This window comes from Coenobita brevimanus, chromosome 19 (assembly GCF_032717465.1).
Source record: "Coenobita brevimanus isolate Jiangsu-jjx chromosome 19, ASM3271746v2, whole genome shotgun sequence".
Lineage (NCBI taxonomy): Eukaryota > Metazoa > Arthropoda > Malacostraca > Decapoda > Coenobitidae > Coenobita > Coenobita brevimanus.
The window spans coordinates 7,460,756-7,474,432 of NC_136972.1; the positions used below are offsets into that span (position 1 = coordinate 7,460,756).

The 13,677-nt window shown below is 41.1% G+C and overlaps 1 pseudogene; it reads left to right on the forward strand.

Annotated features, from left to right (window-relative positions):
• The first annotated feature begins 1,520 nt into the window (after positions 1-1,520).
• Positions 1,521-4,756, forward strand: LOC145391619 (uncharacterized; annotated as a pseudogene).
• The last annotated feature ends 8,921 nt before the right edge of the window (positions 4,757-13,677 follow it).

Consider the following 13,677-nt stretch of genomic DNA (forward strand, 5'->3'; position numbering starts at 1 on the left):
ATTGAGAGAGAAGGTGACTCCCAGTGCGATATTCAAGTGAATGGAGAGAGACTGGAATTAGTGAGAGAGTTCAAATACCTGGGTACAGTGATAGAAAAGTGAGAGAAATGTGCAAAAGCAGTTGAAATTAGAGTGACACAAGGAAGAAAAGCAGCTGGTGCAATGAAGGCCTTGATAAGAAACAGAGGCTTGATTGTTGCAGCTGCACGAGGCTTACATGAAAGAGTGTTAGTGCCATCTTTAACATTTGGATGTGAAAGTATGGTGTGGCATGAATATGAAAAGTCAAGAAATAGAGCAGTGGAGATGGGACTGCTGAGGAATGTATGTGGAGTATAGAGGGTGGATAGGATACGAAGTAATGTGATTCGTGCAAGAAGTGGAGTGAGAAAGTCGGTGGACACCAGAATCGAAGAGCGTGTACTGAGACGGTATGGTCATGTGGATAGAATGGATAACAATAGAGTGGTAAAAAAGGCATATCTGAGCGAATATGAAGGAGGGAGGTAGGCCACGAGAAGGTGGAAAGATATGGTGGATGAGTGTGTGAGGAAGAGAAGTTTGGAAGTCGGAGAGGCTATGGAACTGACAAGAGATCGAGTTGGCTGGATGAATGTTGTGAGAAGTGCTTAATCAGGGATTTGGCACCCCTTTTTAATGTGGCAGCGTCCGGATTGACTCTATCTGATACGTTTATGTGAAGCTGCAAAACGTGGTGAACGTTTCTGCCGTATCAGATAGACCCAGGATTCTGGGGGCTTGAATGATAGTGAATGGAAGAGTGGGCCATTGGTTTGGGCAAATTTGGGCTGTCTGGACATTGCTACTCCTCACTCTGCCCTAGGGTGGGAAAGGAGGTCCGATGATGATGACGATGATATATATATATATATATAGTGGTGGGCAGGGTTCCGATAATAAGCTAAACAGTTAATAACGAAGCTAACTTTGTTGTTAACTGGTTATCGTTTTCGCTAACTTCAAAAATCATTATCGAACTAATTAGCTTCCGTTAGATATACTTCAGCTAAATTTATTTCCGCTAATTAGCTTCAGCTAATCAGCTAACTTCGAGTCCGCTAACGATACTGACGAGTCTATATCCAATACAAGCCATGCTCACTTTGGTTTGTTTGTGATGAATAGTAGAAACTTAAAATAATAATAATAATAATAATAATAATAATAATAATAATAATAAATTAATACTAATAATCCCGCACAGCGGCACAGATTTATAATTACAGTCCCTGCTTAGTTTGCGCGCGGATTAGTGTGAAGGTAAACAGTGTTTACCCTGTGTTGACTAAACACGTGTATTCAAGTTGCAACCAGAAGTCAGTCCGTCACTCCTGTGTCAGTGTCATCTACAGCGACTACCAGATTTTGCTATGGAAAGAGACTTAAGTGAGGACATAACTGTGCTTGACCCTGATGATCCTGGGTCTGCTAAGGAGTCTCCAACATCTATTTTTAGGACGGAGGAAACTGACTCAGGCTGAGGGCCAGGCCGGCCAGCCATGCCATCTCGACTCTCATCCATGGCCCCACCTAAGTCAATATTTTCTATATCTGCCAGAAGGTGAGAACGAGAAGAGCACCGGCAGCTTGAGTTTCAGGTATGTACCGCCCAAAATACACATTTATGTAGACATCTTTAACAGCCTACAGGGTGCCATATTAAATTTAAAACTTTCGTTTGGGATTTAGGATGAAGAGAAAACATATTCATTTATTAACTTGTCAGTGTACAAAAATATATATGTCTCCTAAATTACTTTCCATTAATTACCCCATTACCTTAACTGTTGTGAACTAGAAATTTAGGGATAGCCTACATCAGTGGTTCTTAACCTTTTTAGTACCATGCCCCCTCTAAGAATTGGTCCTTCGCTGCACGCCCCCCTTGCATCAATTAATACAATTCCCTCCAAGATTTTAAAGAAAAATGAAAAAAATATTAGTCTCTTTATTAAGCATGAATTCCGTGGTTAAGAGAATAACAAATATAATTAGAAAAATTCCTGCTTTTTCCCAAGGGCTCGCGCCCCCCCTTGAAATTACTGACACCTAACTAGGGGGGCATGCCCCCCAGGTTAAGAACCACTGGCCTACATTTTCAGACAGGTTTCTTCAGCCTCATGGTTTGGGACCCTGAATTGTATGCATTGTTTTCTTTATATTTCTTATTTAGAAGGTATTTATTGAATTCTGATGGACTGGACATTCAGTATATTATATGAAAATATATAATCTCAGAAAAACTTACAAAACTCTTTACAGGTGTGTTTTGTGCCAGCCCAAAACCACCATCATCAAGGGACATGTGACGAGCCTCCACAACTTGAAGTCCCATATTAAGAGGAGCCACCAGCCTCATTATTGCCAGCTTGAGGACAGGATCAAGGCAGGCTCTTCCCGAGGGAAACGCAGGAAACCCTTGGAAAGTAGCAGTGGCAGTAACATTTCTCCAACTACAAAGAGAATGTGCCAGTCCTCAATTTACGAGGCATTTGGCCAAGTAGCTGCTGGCACTGCTGGCCTTCAATCTGTGGTTGACACCAAGCTTGTGGATGCATTCATCTGCAACATGTTGCCGCTGCATGTAGTGGAGTCCCTCACCTTTGTCACCCTGATCAAGACACTGAACCCCAGTAAGATATCAATGTCCCGTCGCACCCTGGTCAGGAGGATCTCGGACAGGCATAAGCAGCTGGAGGAATATCTTATCAGGTATGAATATTATTTAACGTATAGGTAATTCCATTTTTTTTTTTTTTTGATGATATGTGTATATATTTTCTTTAAATTTCAAGTCACATCCCATCAGTTAATTACAAGTGAGCAGACACTATGCCCTGTTTGTCACTATTGCACATATTTTAAATGTAGTGTGTGTATATATATATATATATATATATATATATATATATATATATATATATATATATATAGAGAGAGAGAGAGAGAGAGAGAGAGAGAGAGAGAGAGAGACACAGACAGACTTTGTAATGTTTATTAACACAAAATTTACTTAAGTTATTAAGGACTAATTTTTTTCATGAAAAAAGTTAGTTTTACAGACAGTCTTTAATATATAATACAGTATTTCAGCATCAGTAGCTATTACTCAGTCATTTATTTTTATTTTTATAACGTATCTTCTTACTCTTTACATTTTATAATTTTCAATTACAGGCTGCTGCGGGATTTCCCCTGGGTGGCAACTACCGCGACTGTTGGTCGGCTCACAACAAATCCTATCTGGGAATGACGGTGCACTGGCTGGACCCCAAAACCCGCATGAGACAGTATGCAGTTCTGGCCTGCTTTCGGCTCAGAGGGCATCACACCTTTGATGTTCTCGCTGGGGCCATGGTGGACATCCACTACAAGTTTCACCTGCAGATCAAGGTGACCAGGACCACAACAGACAATGGCAGCAACTTAGTCAAGGCATTTGTACAGTTTGGCACAGAAGCTGAACTCTTTGCCAGACATTCTTGAGCCTGCCATTGATATAGACATGGAGCGCATGGAGGATGAAGATCCCAATGCCGGGGCTGTGGATGAAGAGGTTCAAATAAAGAGCATCTCTATTCAGCCTGCCTTTGATGAGAAGCTTGACAAGGCAGAGTCGAGTGCCCACATCCTGTCAACGCATATGAGGTGAGCAGCCCACACCTTAAATTTGATAGCCACCGTGGATGCTGATAAGGCACTTCTCAACATTCATTTCAAGACGGCCTACAGAAAAGCCATTTCAAAGGCACAGGCACTATGGAACCAGCAGAGCCGCACCACACTGTCGGCAGACACCATTCTGGAAGAGTTAGGGAGGAGACTGGTGGTCCCCAACAGTACCAGATGGAATTCCATCTATGACTCGATTGTTGTCCTCAATGGACTGTTGCTGAAGAAGAGACCAGCTGTTCACAGGGTGATGACGCAGCTAAAGCTGTCGACTTTCACTGATTCTGAGGTTGCCTTCCTAAAGGAAGATGTGCACGTGATGTCCATTGTTGCCAGGGCTTTGGATACGATCCAGGGGGAGAAACAGGCCTATCTCGGGAGCCTTCTCCCAACTATAGCAACCATTTTGATGATGCTGAATGAGGTTAAGTCCAATGGCCTCCAGTACTGCAATCCTTTGGTAGATGCGATGATTTTAGGCTTCACAAAAAGGTTTGGGCCTACCCTAGATGACCAGCAGTGCCAGCTGGCATCTGCTTTCCACCCCAAGTTTCGTCTGTTCTATCTGAAGAAATATGATCACACCCAAATCAGCAAGGTAACCAGGGCTATGGAGATTGCCGTGGAGGAAGCCCTGAGAGTCGGGGAGGATGGAGAGTCCGGTAGCAGCAGTACCAGCGATGGAGATGATGATAATTTCTTAAAGAAAGTCTAGTAGCCACCCGAAAAAAGAGAGAGCCACAAGTCCCTGAAATCCAGGTCACAGAACTTAGTGAAAAGATGGCTGAAATCCCGCAGCTCCCGCTCAATGGATGTCGTCCTGACTGACGCAGCCTTCTTGGATAAGCAAGTGTTGATCGACCTGTTCGTGAAGTACAACACACCTATCCCATCTAGAGCTGCAGTTGAACGCCTTTTCTCCATAGGCAAAGATATCTTGAGGGCCAAGAGAGCCAGCCTGTCAGATGCCAACTTTGAGAGGCTGATATTTATGAAAGGAAACCAGCATCAAGTGGAGGCAATGGAGAAGTCCATGAAGGAGCAGAAAGAGAAGACAGAGTGAATGGCTGGATTAATAACAATAACTACAGGCACTGATGAGCCTGAATTGTTTGGTTCTTTGCAATTTATATTATAAATGCCTTGATCTTACTTTCTTGAATCCATGAATTGTGTAAATTTGAATAAATTCTTATTAATAATTATTTTTTGGGGAAGGTTTTCAGTTTTCATCAGCACTGGGAGGTCATGATCAAAGTTGTAACTCATGCTTAATAAAGATCTTACAAGCCTTGATGAGTATGACTTGTTTGGGTCTTTGTTGCACTATAAAATATAAAAGCTTTGATCATCATCTGAAAGATCTTATCCTGGCATGATTTACCTTTTTCTAAAGTTCTATGTCTAGGCTACAAGATATTAAAACTTCAACTACCTAGGAGTTTTTCTTTAAGGGTTTTAGAGCCAAATAAACAAACCGAATTGAAATCCCAATAGTGAAAGTTAGCTATTTATCGAAAATCGTTAGCTTCCGCTAAATTTTGCGGCAGTCTATCGGTTTAGCTCAATCGGAGTTGACTTTTGAGTTAGTGGACTATCGGCCATCGAAGCGAAGTCTTCGGTTAGCTGTGCCCACCACTGTTATATATATATATATATATATATATATATATATATATATATATATATATATATATATATATACGTGGAACTATTACTTCACTGTAATCTGTTTTCAAGTCTTTCACAATTTCAAAGTTATCTTCTCGTTATGTAATGTGCCTTCCTTTTAACTTATAACTTTGCTTTTTGTCAATGAACTACGGTATATGGCTGTTGGTTCCTATTTTAACGAACATAGCTTCTGATGGATTTCCTCTCTTCTTCCGTGGAGTGCCCGAATCTTTGGGCATTTACGCCGCCGACACCTCTTTGGCCACCGGGCTGAAGATGGCGCATATTGTCTTTCGTCTGTGCTTGGTGAGGATGCCTGTTTTATTGAAGGGGGAACCCTCTTGTTCGTGAAGGAGGCCGGGCTGCTTTCCAAGACCGTTTTTTAATTCTTTTCAATCGATTTTCCCCATTTTTTTTCTTGTGTGCTTTCCTTCCTTTTTAGTGTTTTGTTGTAGCCAATGTTTAGTTTAATTACAGTTTGTGTCCGGCGGCATATGACCCTGGCCGTTGCGCAAGTTATGTTTCAGCCAACCAATCAGTCAATCCTCTCCTCCGATCCATTGCCCTTAAAACACACACACACACACACACACACACACACACACACACACACACACACACACACACACACACACACACAAATACACGCAAATGCACACGCTCTCTCTCTCTCTCTCTCTCTCTCTCTCTCTCTCTCTCTCTCTCTGTTGGAGTCAGAACTCATATAATTCTTGCCGTGCGCACATAATGAGTTACATGCTGTTATTCGGATTTCTACATTTTCACTCCCCAGGGCATTCTTATGATAGTTCTCTTACTTTTGTATATTGTTCTTCATCTTTCTGGAACAAGGTACAGGTGATGATGATGATGATGATGATGATAAGGAGGAGGAGCAGGAAGAACAGGAGGACGATGGTGATGGTGAAAACTGTACACTGTATTCATTTCTTTTTGTTTCTGGATTCTAATAAGCGCTTTTGTGACTGGCAGTATGGTGGTAATAATGATGATGGGGAGGAGGGGAAGTGCGAGAGTTGTCCTACTTTTGTGATGATGTGACGATGATGATGGTGAAGGTGATGATGATGATGATATTGATGATAATGATGAACATCATTTTTTATCTATTTAGTTGCTTAAGAATTTCTCTGATTAACTTATCTAATCCTGCAATTTTACATGTGGGCGACAGGTCTGAAGTTACAGGTGAGATTACACATATGTATAACAGATGATAGGAATAGAACAGGTGTGTGGAACAGATCTGTAGAACAGGTGTGTGGAAAGGGTGTGCAGAACAGGTGAGTTACAAGTGCTATTACAGTTACAGGTCACAGGTGAAGATCACAGGTGGAACAGTAATACCACGCCTGACACTTAATTTAACCAGGCAATGACATCACACCTGTATTTTTTGCGACCAGGTGAAGCTCAGAATAATGAAACAGTGAAAAGTTGATGAGACAGGACAGGTGGCCCCTCAGCTTCAGGAAACCCTTGACTACGATATCACCTTGTTTAACTCTACAGGGTACTTCTGGTAATTCCAGAGGCAGAACAGGTTTGGATGATTGATGGCTGGATGAATAAAGTCTGGTGGTAACTGGAATAAATTAACAAAGTCATAAGGGAGGCCTTTATCTCTTTCACTACGGGAAGTCTGTTCCCAGCTGAAAAACGACAGTAGTGGCCAGACGGCGACAAACGTACCATGGAAACTTGAGAGGCACTCAGTGGAGCGAATCCCTCCGACAAGGGCAACGTAATTTCCAAAGCACCCTTTTTAATGGGTTAAGTTATCTTATCGTTGGTTAGTGTTTCACAAAAAAAAAAAATGTTTTCCGGATCCAGGATCTGTAATACATTGTTCCCTGGGACATGGCCTATCTACCCAGCAAATTTGGTCCACATCTCTCATTTAGTTTTTGAGTAATCTTGCTAACAGAGAAACAAATAGACAGGTGTGAAAACATACACTCCTCGTCGGAAAAAATCATATCGTGTGTATTTGCTAACGCCTACAGATCGCGGATGTATATTTGTAGTATATCCTTGCTTCCTTGACAGTTTTATTCAGCTTTGTGGAGACCTATTGTAATGACACCGTTAATGAAGGCTATATCTAACCCTTGCAACACACACACACACACACACACACACACACACACACACACACACACACACACACACAAGCTAAACAGCATCTTTTGGAGACTTTTTATTCGTTCCTTTAAGAGAAATAATTCCTAATTGGAATAAAATTGCCAACATGTAAGAAGATTTCTTAAAAAATATAACATCCTTGCAATTACTTGGTCACATAAATAAGACATCAGGCAACTAACGATGGAAACGTTAAACAAATCATATCACAATTCATTCAGGTTTCAAGCTTTCCTTTAAAAAAAATCAGCTTATTAAATCAGTCATACTAAATCCTCTCACATTGATTTGCCAAATATACCATTTCATTAATGTTGTGGAAATATTGTCAGTGTGATTTTGAAGAAGAAAAGAGCTTTTTTCTTTGACCGTGACACTGGTCATCCATCTGTCTGGTTATTTTGTTTAGCTCTTGTTTTACTCTGAAGAATGGTCAAAATACAGGTATTTTTATTACTTTGACACATGTGTCATCTCTGTCTACGTTCTGTTGTGTTCAATTTTATTGTTGCTGCCTCCAGACAATTTTGTTTGTCTTTGTGGAAATAGAGCGAATTCGATACTGAATACTAGAAGCTGCAGGTTCTTCACACTGGTAATCAGTCAGTGTGTGTGTGTATATATATATATATATATATATATATATATATATATATATATATATATATATATATATATATCAGTACAGTAGGGAAGGGGTCGGAAACAGGGGTGTTGTGTTTAGGACAGGGATGGGTAAAACAAAGCAAAAAATTTATGTTTTGTCATGGCCTTATCTTAACCTATAATACCGACACACAAAAGAAAAAGTGGACTTCGTGCATTTGTAACTGCGGGCAGGTCATTATAACCACTACACCCCCGATTCCCACAATTAGAGGGGAGAGCAAGGACTGCGACTTAATATATCATTTCTGTTGCTTGTCATTTTCGTCTGTTGAATTTGTGGCTAAGTTGAGAGACATTTTTTTTTCCTGCTCGTGGATGGTTTTCTTTGTTATGATGCTTCACGGAGAAATGAGGCGGACACACATGCAGTGTGAAGCACATAATGAAGGACAGTTGGCCAGTTTTTGTTCCTGACTGTGCGTAGGTAAATCAGGCCAACTAACTGTAAAATGAGGACATCAACTTAGATGCAACAAGTCTGATGTAGACGCAGTGGAATATCAAATTAAATTCTTCCCCGACTGTCCAAGAAAGAAGTCGAGGAGTCGATAGAGGGGTGGTTGGGAGGTCTGCAGGGGAGAAGGGGTGGTTGGGAGGTCGGGGTGCAGGGGGAGAAGGGGTGGTTGGGAGGTCAGGGTGCAGGGGGAGAAGGGGTGGTTGGGAGGTCAGGGTGCAGGGGGAGAAGGGAGGGTGGGGTAGCATTAAGGTTATTAGCGGATATTATCCTGTGCTTAACTCACATCAAGCACCAGTAAAGTGTAGGCATTATGTGGCATAATTACTGGCCATGTCAAGATCAATGCAGACGAGTATCTGTGAGGTGTTTCAGTGATGAATATTTATGGGCATGAGCGGAGGAAATCAAAGACGCGAGACGAAGAGTAAGGTGGATAAAGAAACTCGAAACATACAGTGAAAGACAAAGTGGGTGTTTCAATGAGAAGACAAAGCGGAAGAGTGTAATATGAATGGATAAGGTGGAATAGCAAATGGAATGAAGCGATGAAGTGTATAGGGAAGGGTAAGACGGATATTAAGTTGTAGGATATGGTGGAAGAGCATATAGAAGTGTAAAGTGGAATATAAAATGAAAAGATATGTTGGAAGAGTATATTGGGGGTAAGGTAGAATATTTAATGTTAGGTGGAATAATAAAATGATGGATAGCGATGGTAGAAGAGTGTATGAAAATGTAAGGTGGAATATTAAATGAAAAGTTGTTATGGTCGAAGTGTACTGTATATGGAAGGGTGAGGTGGAATATTAAATGGAAGGATTATTGTGGTGGAAAAGTTTATAGAAGAATTAGTAGAGAGGAATATGAAAGATGGAAAAGTAATTTGAATTTATAATGGAGTTTTTTGAGCTGCGAAAATATCCCAGAGATGGAAGACGAAGACGGTCACGGAAAGTTATATAATTAATGTATATAGAAGAATTAAGCTAAATAACATAATGAAGGCTGGAAGAATTTAGTAAAAGAAGGAAGATCAAAGTAAAACGGCACATTAAAAGATTGAAAAGTTTATTTTAAAAAATAAAAGCCAGAAAAATTTAGTGATGCTAAGGATCATAGTTAAAGGACACATTAAAAGATGGAAGAATTTATTAAAAGGACCCCATGAACTGATGGAAGAGCTTAATGAAAAAACATAATAATAGAAGAATTTAGCAAAAAGAACACAGCATTAGATGAAAGAAATTAGTAAGAAGATGGAAGATCTTAGTAGAAGGACACGATAAAAGATTGAAGAATTCGTTAAACAAACTTATTAAAAGATGGAAGAATTTGGTAAAAACAACATATTAAAAAAGAAGTTCGTTATTAATGAAAAAAGGCGATTCAGTGCTTAATGAATATTTATAGGGATGTTAGAGGAAATCAGCAATGGCAGATGAAAAATGAAACGGAAAGATGAAGTGTAAGAGTATTCAGGAGGTTATACAGTAATGGAATATTCATACTCTCACGTTTCCATAATCACCTTTGGTTTGATTAAATTGTCTGGCCTCAGTTGGAGAAGAACAGAAGAGTTTTACAGATTATGAGATGGTTAATGGTATAAAGAAGTACAAAGGGAAGCAAAGAGAAACCGACTTAATGGTCCTTTCAAGGCTGTTTGTTGCAGAGAAAGCTAAGTCTGATGGCTATCTGTATGACTGAAGATAAGGTAATAGTAATAAGACTTTCTGGGTCGAATGCTAACTCTTACATGAATAAAACTGCGTGGTGGTGTGTGGCGTACAATATTAAAGTGTACTGGCTATAAAAATGTTAATGATGACAGTCTTAACACTCAGACTCATTTCACTTGCTTTAAGTGATAAGCATCTGGGATTAGTTAGAATTAAGTAGCAGAGTTGTTTTAACCATGGTGGGTTATTGGTAGCAGTATGAACACTATCGGCCACCTAACCTCTCCCTCAGCGAATCAAATCACCAACTGATAACTGGAGTTCATTACTGGGGTTGTCCTCAACCAACGTACCATAAAGCGAAGAGCGAGACGGAAAGGTGAAGTGAAAGACAGCGTGAAAGATTTTGGTTTTACCTGGCCGATATGTGTTAGCAAGAATAAGAACACAAATAAATGCGAAAATGAAAATAAGAATAACTTTATCTATTTATTGCCAGACGCCATAATCCCGTAAGGGGTGGCCATGTGACTTAGTTATTTGTTTTACGGGGCGGGGCACTAACCCTCCACCAACCCACTAGTTGACCTAGGGAGCACGTATGGTTTTGTTAAATAGTTACCACCCAGCGTTGTAAATGATTTCTTGGCTTACAGGAAACCATTTGGCTTGTCACTCAATGTAAAGCCACCTGTAAAGGAAGGAAAAGCAATAACAGTGACAGGAAAGATGGGAGAAATAGGAAGAGAGGAGGGCAGGCACAAAAAAATATAACAATAAATATATAAATAAACAGACGATTACTCAGTGCGCTCAATCTAGTCTATGTCAAACTAAAAAAAAAAAAAAGGGAGGTATTGTGACCTTCAGAGGGTCACGATTTTCCCTCTCGCGTTTGAAACAACTCAGGGAAGTTCCTGTATCCAGGTTAAAGCTAGTTACTCACCAGCAATGGTATGAGAGTAATATATCTATCTATCTATCTATCTATCTATCTATCTATATATATATATATATATATATATATATATATATATATATATATATATATATATATATATCCGTTTCTTTGTTCAGGGATTTGTCTTTTGAGTTGTTATTAATCACTTATTTACTATAACTGAAGTGAAATTGTCAGTGCCAGTGATAAAATGCAAGACCAAAACCAAGATCTGTGTTGTAGTAGTAGTAGTGGTTGTTCCCTATTCAGTCTGGCCGAACACCCCCGAGTCCCTTAGAAAGGCCACGGCCGAGACCAGGCTTTCCCACAGAGCTCTCAAGGAGTGTATATTGTGTTTTTGGCACAGGAGCTTCTGTGTAATGCAGTCTTCCATAATGTGCTTAATAGTATGGGGTGCTGAGTTGCATCCTGAACAGGTATCAGCGACGGAGTCATCCACCCTCTTCTTATAACTCAAGAGGGCTGGATGATGCCCACATCTCAGCCTGGCTTGTTGGCCAACCAAGTGCAAGGCTACTTGGAAGTAAGTTACCTCCTTGTGGAGAAGTGTTAGCACGACTTTTCTACCTGATGCGAACAAAGACACGAAACATTGAGAGATTCAGCATGTGTTCTCTCTGAAGAACTAGGGGGATTCCAGGAGAGAGCTCGCATACCTGCATCTGAGCCACGGAACTGTATCCGCCAAATCGAATCTCTATAAAGAATGAAGAAAGTTTGAGATGAGTAAGAGCTGGAACACAGAATGAGAGGAGAAGAGAAAGAACTTCCAAGAACTGATGAAAGATCCCTTTTACACAGCACATGTGAATGCTTTCGAGCTCATCAAAAATTGTGAGGTTAAGGAGTTTCTTGTGGCTCAGAGGGAGATAGGGAGGCGAGGCTCTATGTTGGGTACTGATGTCAAACTCCACCGGAAAGAACGAAGAGAGAGAGAGAGAGGGAGAGGGAGAGAGAGAGAGAGAGAGAGAGAGAGAGAGAGAGAGAGAGAGAGAGAGAGAGAGAGAGAGAGAGAAAGAGAGAGAGAACAGACTGAACAGGAGAGGAGAAAGCGTGAAGAATGTCATCAGGCAGTAAGAGAGGAAATAGTGCAACTGGAGGAAAGCGCAACCAGTGATGACGAAACAGGTAACAATTATACAGATACAGCAGGTTCATCCATTTCTACTGCAGCTCCTCCTCTGAAACGCCAACGAGCGCGGAAAATAATTGCCACTTTTCCAGTTGCTGCTGCTTTAGATAAGACCAAGACTTCAGACCGTGCTGCAGTTCATCTGTTTTCTGCGACCATTTCTGCCTGTTGACACAATCCAACAATGTATACTATTAACAGGCAAAGTATCCGCCGATATCGAACCAGAGTCGGAGGGAATCTGCAGAATGGTTGAAGAAATCATTTGATCCAGCTGTGCCACTTGTAATGTACTGTGATCTATCTATCTATCTATCTATCTATTGCCAGACGCCTCAATCCCGTTTGGGGTGGCCACAAACAAATCGCCTCCAAGTCGCCCTGTCCCCCGCCATTTCACTCCCCTGCTCCCAACTCACACCCCCCTCTCTCATATACCTCTCCACCCCATCTCTCCATCTCATCCTCGGCCTCCCCCTCCCTCTTTCCCCCTCCACCTCACTCACATACACTCTCTTCGTCAGTCTTTCACCCTCCATCCTCTCCACATGGCCAAACCACCTCAGTGTGTTCCTCATAACGCTTCCTATCACATCCACATCAACACCACAACGCTCCTTTATATCCTCATTCGTCAGCCTGTCTCTCCATGTGACTCCACAGGCTCCTCTTAAATAACTCATTTCCACGGCTCTCACTCTTGACTTGTGTCCTTCCAACAACGTCCACGCTTCACTTCCGTACGTTAGAGTTGGTATCACAATACTGTCATGTAGTAACTTTTTCACTTCCATGCTCACTTCCCTGTTTCTTATCACTGCTTTCAAAGAACCAGCAACCTTTCTTCCCTGCTGTACCCTTTCAAGCACTTCACCCTCCAAACCTCCATCCTTACTCATCACACTACCCAAATACTTAAACCTACTCACATTTTCCAATTCCTCACCATCCAACCTCGCTGTACATTCACTGACTTCACCTCTCTCAAAGACCATCACTTTACTCTTCCCTACATTCACCTTTAGATTCCGTTTCCTACACACTCTCTCAAACTCATCCACCAAGCCTTGCAGCTCTCCTTCGTCTTCACTCAACAACACGGTATCATCTGCAAGCAACAGTACAGGGAGTTTCCAAACACTATCCTCTCTCACCAGGGCCACTCCAACATCCACTACCCTACCTTGTACCTCTTTTATTACCCCATCCATGTACAGATTGAACAACCATGGAGACATGACACATC